Source organism: Prionailurus bengalensis, chromosome C2 (assembly GCF_016509475.1).
Source record: "Prionailurus bengalensis isolate Pbe53 chromosome C2, Fcat_Pben_1.1_paternal_pri, whole genome shotgun sequence".
Classification (NCBI taxonomy): Eukaryota; Metazoa; Chordata; class Mammalia; order Carnivora; family Felidae; genus Prionailurus; species Prionailurus bengalensis.
The window spans coordinates 63706742-63719245 of NC_057350.1; positions in this window are offsets into that span (position 1 = coordinate 63706742).

Here is a 12504-nt window from a genome sequence, read left to right on the forward strand (position 1 = left end):
ATATACATATAGTTTCTATGTGTCAATCATACATCAATAAAGCTTGTGATAGCAAAAAAAAAAAAGCCAGTCAAAAAGATTAGCAAGGTCAAGGACCCTGCATCTACAAGCACATATCCATTCTCTGCCAGAAGCAAGCTAACCCAAGAAGGCAGGCAGCCCAAAGCTCACAGACGCAAAAAAAGTAGACAGATGCACAGGAGGAAATGCCTGTTGGTTCTGACAGATGCGGAGGGGAAAAAAAGACTAACTTCTGTGAAACAGACAGTCTCAGAATTGTGCCACAAACCCTCTTTACTGTACCCCACACTGAACCATCTAAGGCATTTGTTCTGAAACCAATAGTACTTCTAGTATCTTTTTAAATGCAGTTAAAGAGGTTATATGTCGTGAAATCTCTATATGCTCACATGACAGTAAGCTCTAGTGGGTACGGAAATGCTGAAGTGACAGGGATGGCATTCAGGAAGACTCCTCCGAGACCCCGTAAGTGGGCATGAAAGTGGCATATCAGCATATGAGCTTCATCTAGCGAGAGTAGATGTAAGGTAATAAGTTTTGGGGGAAATAATCCAAACTACAAGATTACGGGCTCTAAGTGATCACTAGCAAAACGAAAACCTGCAAGTGCATTATTCACTGAACACAATGGCTGAAAATGCTGCCTGGGCCAAGAGACGCATGAAATGCTGTGCTTTCTCTGGAATTTTGTATGAAAAGAACCAAAAGCATTACACCCAACCTTGCACTGCAAACAAAGCAAAACAAAACACAGTGTGACAACACATGGGTACATCACGCATTTGCACATCACTTTCCAGGATACAGAATGGAACTAGACAGGATCCAGATTAATTAGCATGGTCAGGATGGAAGGGTTTCTTCCAAAGATGATAAAATTAAGAAATTTTCCATTGGATCGAATGGCCTTTGCACAAAGGACTGGTGGAAGTGTACTCTTTCCCTTAAGTTACAGTTAAATAACATCTGGAAGTGAATTTTTTTAGTACCTGAATTCCACAACATCTAAAAATATTTCAAATTTATAGTTCTGCCCAAAGCACCATACATTCTGCCTACTCTGTGCTTTATCCTACATTCACATATACGTATATTTGTTCCTTGATCAAACAACTTATAATGACTACTGATTATGTGTCATACACTGAATAGGTGTAGAGATTAGGCACTGGGATACAGAGGTAGACATTCCTTTCACATAGAGGGCTCAGTGGATATAAATGAATAAAGCAAGGAAATATATAATTATAATATAGTGCGATGACTGCAATTAATTGAAGGCTGTCCATAAATCATGATGGTTGGTGGGAATGAAATCCTGAATTAATCTGGGGGAGGGTATAAAAAATGTGTTTTCTATTATGTGGCTTTGTATATGCTTTGCTTTTCATATTTTCTTTTCAATTGCATACTGACTTTATCTAAGTAGAATAATAAAAATAGTGAATACAGGATTCAAGCAGCATTAAAACTGAGCATTTAGCATGCCAAAATACTTTTTTCCAATGTTATTAATATGGTGATTTTTCAATTCTTGCAGACTCCTACATATATAAATTTATATTTTGCATACTCTTTCCCTTTCCTGGTAAATGCTTATCATAATATATGGCATTTATTTTTTAAATGCATAATGCATTTTGTTTCAGAGCTTAAAATTCTAAAGGTTTTTTTTGGCTTATGAGTGCTTAATTTCTCAACTTTGACCCTGCATCAACATGAGATGTTGAATTTAATAATATATTGCACTTTTATGTGCTCTTCATCACTATGGATCCAATCACGCCTTATTAACTACAGTGAATGCACCAGATAAAAATAATAATTTCCTTAAACAGCAGCTGTAGTTATCCAAGAAATTCTATCTCAACAACAAAGTTAAAACTTTTCCTTAAGTAAGAATTATGAAATCTGATGAGGAAAATTCCAAGGCTGATCTAGCAATCTTACCTTGTAAAGTTTATGTCACAACAAAATTCCTATTTTAGAAAAGTTTAATAAATTCTCCATAAAGTTATTGTTCATATTTGAACTGTACAGGTTAGTACTTTAATAAATCATAAAAAATGTACTAGAATGATACAGGAGATACATACTAACATTTATTATGATTTTCTGCTTTTTTGTCAACAAATTAGGAAATAAAGGTGTTTAAATACCATCTCTATGAAATTATTAGCATTTAGAAAACATGTCTGAGGGATTTTGAAAACCATTTTCGAGAAGAATTTGGATCATTTGATGTAATTCAGATAAAATAATTCCGAGAGTTATTTTGTTGCCCTCTTTTCTCACTGTAAATTTCCCTGCAGCAGGAATAGATATTAGAGATCAAGTTGTTGTCTTCCTTCTGGGTTTGAAAACAGAATGTCTCTCTTTTTTATTTCTTGAGTAGCCATCTTATCTCCACCAGCAGCTTCACCCTGCACCCTAATATATTCAAGTCAAACCTGCCTTTAAAATGCATGAGCCAACCTTCACTTGCACGGAATTTTTCATCCTTTGATTTCTTATAAGACTGTTACTTCACAATGTCAAAAAGCTTGAAAGGTTTGGCTTGAATGTCCAAACTCAAAGGCACCCAGTGCGAAGTTTGATCCTGAAACCACAAAATCAAAAACCTTCCCACTGCAGCCACACATTTTGCTGGTTGTCTTATAACAATAGAAGTGGTGATTAGTAAAAATGGCTTTCTACTTTTCCATCCAAATTGCTTAGGTTTATAAAAGTAATGATGCCTATGTATTTTATATTCTTATACATGTAAACAATATGTTTATAACTTTCACCCTCATGATTATTGACTCTCAGTCCCCTTGGGTTCCTCAACAATGTTTCCTTGGAGCACAAAGCATTTTTAAGCTTCCTACTGGGAACTGTCTTCAGAGTTGGCTTATGAACAGGTAAGGATACCGACGTGACGTGACTATGCCAGGACACAGTCCCTTGATATGTTCCCTTTTCTACTTCTGTGCTTCTTTCTCTTTTTTCTTTCTCCTGCCAAAACTGAGGGACGTTGTGAATCTCAAGGAAGTGCTGACCAGAGGCTGCCTCAAAACAGAAAGTAAATGGGAACTGGATTTGAATCTAATACAGATGACCAAAATCAAATACTCCTATTAAAACCCTCAAAAACATGAAAGAGAGAGTTGGAAATAGCTATAAAAAAAGTTGCCTAATTTTAATGAGAAATGAGGTCAGGCCAAATCTAATATCTGATTATATTAAAACTTGCAAACCATTTGGATTATTGAAAATAAAAGAATATAAACATGGTGCTTATTTAACATGCTTCATAGAACATGCTTCCTGGGTATAATCTTCAGACTCTACCCCAAAGCCAACATCAAAAAACTCCACAAAATGTGCATTTCAGGTAAATAAATAAGAGTTTTTGCCTCCTTTCTAGTTTTGCAATAATCCACCTGACATAAGAACTGAAGTTAAAACACACACACACTACACAAATGGATGAAAAACAAACAGGTGATATTGTTATGGGAATTTCACAAGCAGGGATGTATGTTTTCCTAATATATATTATAGGGCTAGCACAGAGGTATAATACAGTAATGATGAAAAATTTCAATTAATTGTACTTCTGCAGAAAATATTATACCCAAAGTAAAGCATCTGATAAACTTTTGACAGGCTAGAAGAAGGAAAAGCATGTCAAGTATCCAGATGGCATTTGATTTTAATGCCCACTAGATATATTTATGTGTTAATAAGTTTATAATGGACATGAAAATATTCTATCTGCTGATTTCACAGATGATGTATATGATAGTTGGTTTCAATGACGACCAATAAGAAACAGGATTGGACTGGAAAAAGTAGGGGCCCTTAGGAGAAAGTACCATTGTAACTTTATAATAGGAGGAAGAAGAAATACAGGATGGTTTTATTTTATTTTTATATTACACTATCACAAAAAGAATTTGTGGCGATTCACAAAGATGTGGACATGGCAAGTAACTGGAGGTATAAGCTCAAAATACGAAGCTAATACTAAATTGCAAGGCATGAATTCCTATACTGCACACTTTTTTTTTTAAGTTTATTCTGAGAGAGTGCAAGCATGAATGGGGTGGGGGGAGGCAGGGACATAGGGAGAGGGAGAATCACAAGCAGGCTCCACGCCTAGTGGGGAGCTCTACACAGAACTCAGTTTCAAGACCTCAAGATCATGACCTGATCCAAAATCGAGAGTCAGATGCTTAACAGACTGAGCCACCCAGGCACCCCTTTATACTGCACACTTTTTTTAAAAATTTTTTTTAACGTTTATTTATTTTTGAGACAGAGAGAGACAGAGCATGAATGGGGGAAGGTCAGAGAGAGGGAGACACAGAATCTGAAACAGGCTCCAGGCTCTGAGCTGTCAGCACAGAGCCCGACGCAGGGCTCCAACTCACGGACCGCGAAATCATGACCTGAGCTGAAGTCGGCCGCTTAACTGACTGAGCCACCCAGGCGCCCCAATATACTGCACACTTTTAATGAGAGTCACAAATTTGCATCTTAACTTTCTTGAAGAGGAAAGCAGAATCAATTTAAAGATTCACTGGGAAATTATAACTCTTCTAGTACATAATATAGAAGTAGCTTATAGTGGGGGACATAGAAATATGACAGCAGCCTCAGCAATATCCTGTGAGTTAGCAAAGCAATGAATTCCATAGGGATGTTTCTTGTTTTGTGATATACCTAATGAAATTCAGTTAAAGAAATACTTTGAAGTTCAATCCATTGTGAAATGACTGTTTCTCTCCGTTCAGTCTTTAAAACCGTCCAGGGACAATGAGTTTGAATTTATACTCCATAAAAAGTTCCTGGAGGGAAGTGTGTTTCTGTTCCCACATATGTATGTAGTTGTATAGGATGTAATAAGTAGGGCAGCTGGGAAGAGGATTGACTTTCTATAAAAATTCAGGAACCTAACAAAGCAGGGGCTCGAATAATTACAGCCATGTCTCTATCAAAGGTAAATAAAGCCAGATTCACAGAAAAGTGAAGTTTCTGAAGGAAGTAATTTTGTACAGAGTAAATTTGCATAGAATCCCCCTTCCATCCCAAATCAAAATTGCTTAAAAATAATTGCATCTAGGGGCGCCTGGGTGGCGCAGTCGGTTAAGCGTCCGACTTCAGCCAGGTCACGATCTCGCGGTCCGTGAGTTCGAGCCCCGCGTCAGGCTCTGGGCTGATGGCTCAGAGCCTGGAGCCTGTTTCCGATTCTGTGTCTCCCTCTCTCTCTGCCCCTCCCCCGTTCATGCTCTGTCTCTCTCTGTCCCAAAAATAAATAAACGAAAAAAAAAAAAAATAATTGCATCTAACGAAGATGACAAATTGTAGAAATGATTTGAATCACTATTTTCAGAAAAGAAGGATGTGATTAAGTTAATATAATCATACAAGGGTCTTTTGTTCATATCTTAAAAACCGTGCAATAAAAAATGAAAAGTGAGACATAAGAGACAGATATTATATGTGCTGTGAACGTGTATACATAGTGTCAAGAAGGCTTCTGGCCAGAATGAGATTCAGGTTCATGAAATATCCTGAAATCAAAAAAGAAAAGTATCTATATTTGTGAGGTTTATTCAGAAAAGCTTGTGACTTAAGGAAGATACTGACCTAGCAACAAATTTAAGAGGAAAGCCACGATTTTCAACTCCTGTGTTTCATCCATCTTCTCTAGCAAGAAACTAAATCTTCCCTGTAGAAGGGGTAGGATAAACATTGTAAAAACGAATTAAAGTTCTGGCAGATGAGGTGGCAGTAAATTATTACCTGGGAAATTTAAATGTCTTCAAATTTCCAGGCCCGGAAAGATTTTATTGCAAGAATGTAAAAGAATAGGCACTAAATCATAGAGATTAAAGGTGGACAAAAATCCCAATTTTAAGAAATGGGAAAAATTATGGATTGCTGAATTCAATGTTGATTTCTAGCAAAATTCTAGAATGAATTGGGAGACACATTAGTTATGAGTGCTTATTACTAGTTATGATGGAAATAAATTTTTTTTCCATAAAGCAGCAAACAGGAGAAGTCTTTTGATCCTTTTTGCCCATTTTCAGCCAAGTAATATGAAAAAGCATATGCAAAATATAAAGAGAATATAGTCAAGGTACTATTTCACTTGACTGACTGATAGATGTGAAATTATTTGAAATATTTAACGACCTTCTCTTCTCAAAATGTTACATTGATCGGGGGTAAAATGTAGACGGAAGGTATGTTTTCCAAGATGTGCCATAGGCCATCCCAATCTATATCTATACCTACCTCTGTATCGTCTGTTCTATATCTATCAATGGCTTGGATGTAAACAGAGAATGAATCTTGGGAAATTTGTAGGTAACACCAAACTGGAATGGATGACAGAATCAGAATTCAAAGTGATCCTAAAATATGAAATCATTATTTTTTTTTCATTTATTATCATACATATTGGGACTCTCAATTTGAAAGCCTATTATGTACCACTCACTGTTATAAGCATGTGAATACAAAGATAAAAAAGCCAGTCCCAGGGCTCAAGATGCTCAAAGGAGAGAGAGAGAGAGAGAGAGAGAGAGAGAGAGAGAAAGAGAGAGAGAGAGAAGCATGAAAACATATTAACAACCCAAGTGATGAAGTGGTATAGCATGAAAGAAAGGGTGCTGCAGGAGTCCAGAGGAGGAAGTGCCCTCCCTGGGTAGAAGGAGCAGATGATTGCAATGGCATCACTAAGGAAGTAAATAGCCAGTCATGCAATGTTAAAAACAACAACAACAACAACAACAACAACAACAACAACAACAAAACAGGAAAAGAGAGTTGGCATGATGAAAGCTTTCATGGAAAAGGCCCAGTGGTTCAAGTTGAGACAGTCTCAAAAACTATCAATAATTGTTTTTTGTCTGAGACAAGAATCCTAACAATCTCGAAATTAATAGAAATACTATGCCTGGATTAAGGAGAGAATAAAGGGAAGCCCTCGACGTGCTTTTTGACCCCTCTGACCCGGTCCTCCATAGAAAACAGATAGGTGCAGCAATGTGATCATAGCATGTTTTACACCTTCCAACAAAGAGAAAATCTCACAGAACTAAAAATACCTTCTTACTTCCTAGTGTCACAAAAAAAGAACACAGTTATTTTGTCATAAACACTCATCCACAAAAATATTTTCTATGAAACAGGTCTTGTAAAAATACTTCCATAATAAAACAAATGTAAAAGGTTTCCTTTCCCTTTTAAATCTACCCCCCCCTTTTTTCCTAACATCTTCCTTTTTGGTTTTATCTTATGTGAACACAACCCCAATTAGGGGAAGGAATTGTTCCTTCCAAAGATAAGTTTATCCATAAAATTCTGCAGTAAATAAGAAGTCTCAGAATTGAAGGAAAAAATATATTTTGCATAACTACATTTTGCTTTTCACTAAGTTAAAAAAATGAGTTTCAAACAACGAGGGAAGATGATCTAAAATTACTGAGAGACAGATGAATCATACTACCTGAATGATCAATTTAAGACATACACACACACTCTCCTCTGGAAACACGGATTTAGTACTCAATAATCTGGTCACATCAGCTAACAACAGGCTGCTTTTCAGGAAGAGCTCTCAAAGACACAGCTATTCAGATGAAAAGAGTCTCCATACTTATTTTTTAACTGTCTCATTTTTCTTTGAAAGCTTTCTAGTTTTCTTTGAAAGTAGAGTATCCCAAGTTGCCAAGGTAACATAACAGTTGACTGCATTAGCAACAGGTGAATTCAGCATCCATCTATAGATAGTCCAGGCAAAATGGTGAGGAAGCTGGGGATGCGATGGCAATTCAGCATAAAGCAATGACTTATTTGAAGAGATTAACCTATTCTCGCATAAACTAAATTAGTCCAAGTGAGTCTCCTTAGATACAAATAATCCAGTCTGTTTAAATAAATTTCACTTCATTTGTTTACCTGGAATTCATGTGTGTGACTGCAAAATGGACTCCAAAGCACTAACACCTGCTAAATTTGTGTAAAACTTAAGAAAACCAGGGTCATATTAAGTCCAAGTAAACAGTTTGGGGGAAGTAAAATATTTACATAAATATCTACTATTTACTCTTAGGCTTTTTTATTCCTTAAGATGAAATTCAACTCTAAGACAATCAAAAGCTATGCAGATAATTAAGTAAGGGTAGCAAAAGAATGGGATGATTATTCTTGGGCCATGTATGATATTTTTAAAATCAGTCTTACTGAATGGTATTATGCACAATGGCATAACCACAGCGTAGACTGCTAGCAATGCTGTCAAACTTATGCCAGGCTTCAAATAAACTGGTGAAAAGATAAAGTTGTTGGAAAGTGACTTGCAACTCTGATTGGAGCTTACATTGATACACATTGCTCTTACTTTGAAGCCGCCAGTTTAAAGGAGATAAGAGATGGGTTGATCCTTTGTTAGCTGACAATGGAGCCAGATGAGGTTTTCTGCGGACTTGGGAGTTGCAGCAGAATGAGTCCAACTCAGTACACAGGCCAGAGGGAATGTCTAAGAAGTCTAAGCTATACTTTATTCGCTTGGAGTAGAAAGGTTAATGCAATGATGTCTTGTATATATTATGGTTGCTACGGCCAGGAGGGTGGTTACCAAGAGCAGCCACAGAGCTTTAGCAATTATTTAACCTAGATAGACAAATGCCACTTATTTAGCCCTACTCTGTAGGTATATTCATGCACTTGGTAATGCATTTATGTGCGATAGGTATATACAGACAATCAAAGAGCCTACAGATGTCCCTGTACCTGATGTCAGATACTTCCCTAGGTGCTGGGGATATAGATGTTTACAAGATGCACACAGAGTCTAATTTTGTGATACTTACAACTTAGAGAGGAAGAGCAGAAGTGCTCATTAGAATGATGGACACTGACAAACACAAAATGAGGCCTTGGGAAGAGAAAACATGTAACCCCACCAACCGAAATGACGTGTTTGCTAAGTCCCGATATATGAATTAGCTAGGCTAAGGACAGAGTTTCAGACAGAGAAAACAAGAGACCCACTGGCAAGAGATAACATGGACCTCTGGACTTAAAGAAGAACTGAAGGAATTCTAGAATTCCTAGAATTCTTGGGAACAAGAGAACAAGGATAAGGCAGGCAGGAGAAATCATGTCAGGGCATTGAGGCCATATTAAGGACTTGGAACTTTATCATAAAGGCAATGAAAGGCAAATGAAAGCTTCTGAGCAGAGAAAAATAGCAGAATCTTTGTGATTATCATTTCAGTAAATCCTCACAACAACCCTGTATATATGTGACTCTACAGATGTGGATGCTGAAAATCAGAGATTAACCCAAATGCCCAACGTCACACAGAATGATATCACAGGCAGGTTTTGGATCCTAGGAGTTTTGTTATGTTTTGTTTTTGTTTTTGTTTTTGTTTTGTTTTAAGTTCAGTGCTCTTCCATAGGGAAGCCATTGCCATGAGTGGCAGGGTATTTTCATTAGCAGGATCCTGTGGGTAGGGAAGCTCCTCATACTGTTTGGTATTAGAGCGAAAAATATGCAAGTGAAAAAGGAGAGTGTGGTAGGGCTTCCTCGCTAAGAAAAAAAGAACAAAAACAAAAAACCTCAAGGCAACCTGGCTATACGCCATACTCTAATACGTGACGATCTCTCTCATGACCTTGTAACATGAGACCACTTAATCAGACTACATGTTCCTGTGTTACCATATATGGAGACAAAGAAGTAGAAAATATATAGAAAACTACACCACGTGGCATTCGGGACTCAGCTCTTCTGGTACGAACCCAATTGAGCTGTGCTGGCATGAATAAAATTGCTTCCTGGAAAGAAAAGCCTCAGTATCACAACTCTCTGTGCAAGAATCCTGCTACAAGAGCCCAAAGGCTTCCTGATAGCCTTGAAGTCTTCCTGTAATTACTGCTAGCAGTTGAAGGGATCAGAGACAAGACATCTACTTGAAGAGTCAGATTCTTGAGAAGTCTCTGCCTCTTTATTGATAAAATGGGGGAAGAGGTGATTGGACAATCTCCAGGCTTTTTTTTTCCCCCTTCAAAAATACAAGACCCTTCAGGCTCAGGACACAGGATAATGTGGCATCATACACATCAGGCCACCACTAGAAACTAACAATCAAGGGAGCATCAGTTCCTGAGAGTCAAGGAAAAACTATTTGCACATCTAGATAAGAGGCCAAGGGCAGAAGAATCAGGGCAGAATTGAGCTGTATGTTCTTACTAGAAAAAGCTGATGACTTGGTAGGAGTGCATTCAAAAGGATCTCAGATGGGTACATATGTGTCAGTTTTCTGAACTCCCTGCCTACCAGTTAAATGGAAGAACAATATCCTGAATTAGAGCAATGAGATATTAGTTAGAGCCCATCTATTTCACTTCTTCTTCTGCCCAAAATTGACCACTTCCATGGGATGGGGGTCAGTCACTTAACTGCCTGGTGCCTCAGTCTTCCTTACAAGGAGAGTGGGGATAATCCAGTCCTTTAATTAATATTTGTATTCATGGAAAAGTGGACCTGAACAAATGAAATACAATTAGGATTATGGTAATCCTTTTTAAGGTGATCCTATTCTCAATTAACTGTATTGTTCTAGCAAATACAAAAGTAGAAAGCTGTTTTCCCTCTTATATTTGGCTTGTGTGGTAGATAGGAAGATTTCTACCAAAAAAAAAAAAAAATTGAAGTATAGATACCAAGTAGACATTTACTGTTCTTGAAAATTCTAATCCTTTCTATAGTCATGATTTATGCTGTCTGCAAGATAAAGCAACAAACGAAAAATACAGAGGAGGAAACGAGATGTTACAGAGTGCTCATTCTTTCATTTCCTTCTCCTGCTAGCTGTGTTCCATTCTATTAATAAATATTTCATATGAATATCACTTCTGGAATTTTTAACAAAAAAATTTGTGTGAGGTATCATTTTTCAACATAGCCTAGTGCAGTTGTTAAATCATGAATTCTGGAGTCAGCTAGATTCAACTTGTGGCTCTGAATTTCCTGATTATATGACATTAGGGATGTTAATCAACCTCCCTATGCCCAGCTTCCTGATTAATACGACAGAAATAATAATAGATCTGCCTTATAGGGTTGTTGTTAGGGCTTAAAGAATTAAAATACCTAAAGGGTAGAGCTCTCTCTAGCACATAGTAAAAACTCAATAAATATTAGTTGTTATTATTTCTGGTATTCTTTCATTCCTTTCACATTTCTATTCCCTGCTCAGTTTTTTTTCTTTCTTTCTTTATTTTTTTTCTTTTCTTTCCCATTAGTATCTTCTAGTTGCCCCAAAGAGGACAAGACTGGTAGGGAGAAAAAGAGAGACAGAGAGAGAGAGAGAAACAGAGAGAGAGAGAGAGAGAGAGAGAGAGAGAGAGAGAGAGAGAGAGAGGGAATACTCTCATGTCTTAAGATTTATGTCTCTTAATTATAGTTCTTATTTTAACTGTGAAAATTGTTGACATTTTTAAGGGAAATGGAGGTAAAATGACAAAACAAAGTCCACCTATGCATGTATCTCATGTGTCTGCTTGCACACAACCATCCTAGTGGAGTAAAAATGAAAACTAATGGGGCTAGAAGAGAAAAGAGCAAGACATTATCTTCAAATATCATTTAGGGAATTGAAGAATAATACAGTTTAATAATAATATTTTACATGAACAAATTTCTCTTCTTTTGAGAAGAGCTTAATGTGCTTAATTTGGTTTTCATTTATATTAATCATTTCTTATCTTTATTAAAGCACTTATCACATTGTATTGCAATTTATCTATTTATACGTCTATCTCTCCTACTAAACCATGAAATCCTTGAAGACAGAATCTCAGTATTATTCACTGTTCTGGCCTCAAGGCTAATATAGTACCCCAGAAAATCACAGGTGCTCCATTAATATTCGGTGAATAAACAAATAAACTGAATGAACTCCTCAGAGGGGTGGCTTGATTTCCAATGCAGACAGTCCAAACTATAAGTGCTTTAAACAAGACTATAAAAAATCTACATTTGTAATTTAAGAAGTAAATTTGCAAAATCCCACAAATGAATGCTTTTAAAAGGGAGTCAGGGGGCGCCTGGGAGTCTCAGTTGGTTAAGCATCTGACTTCAGCTCAGGTCATGATCTCAGGGTTCATGGGTTTGAGCCCCCCATCAGGCTCTGTGCCGATAGCTCAGACTTTGGAGCCTGTTTCAGATTCTCTGTCTCCCTCTCTCTCTGTCCCTCACCCGCTCACAATCTGTCTCTCTTTCTCTCTCAAAAATGAATAAATATTATATGTTTTTTTTTTTTAAATAAAAAGGAGTCAGGTCACAGACTGAATAGAAAACTTTTTGATAGTCCAAATTTTGGTGTTTGAAATTTTTTGTGGAAAATTGGCTGTCATTTACAGAAAATATCCTGTCCTTGGGCCAGCTTAGATGGAAAGAACAGGAATTTT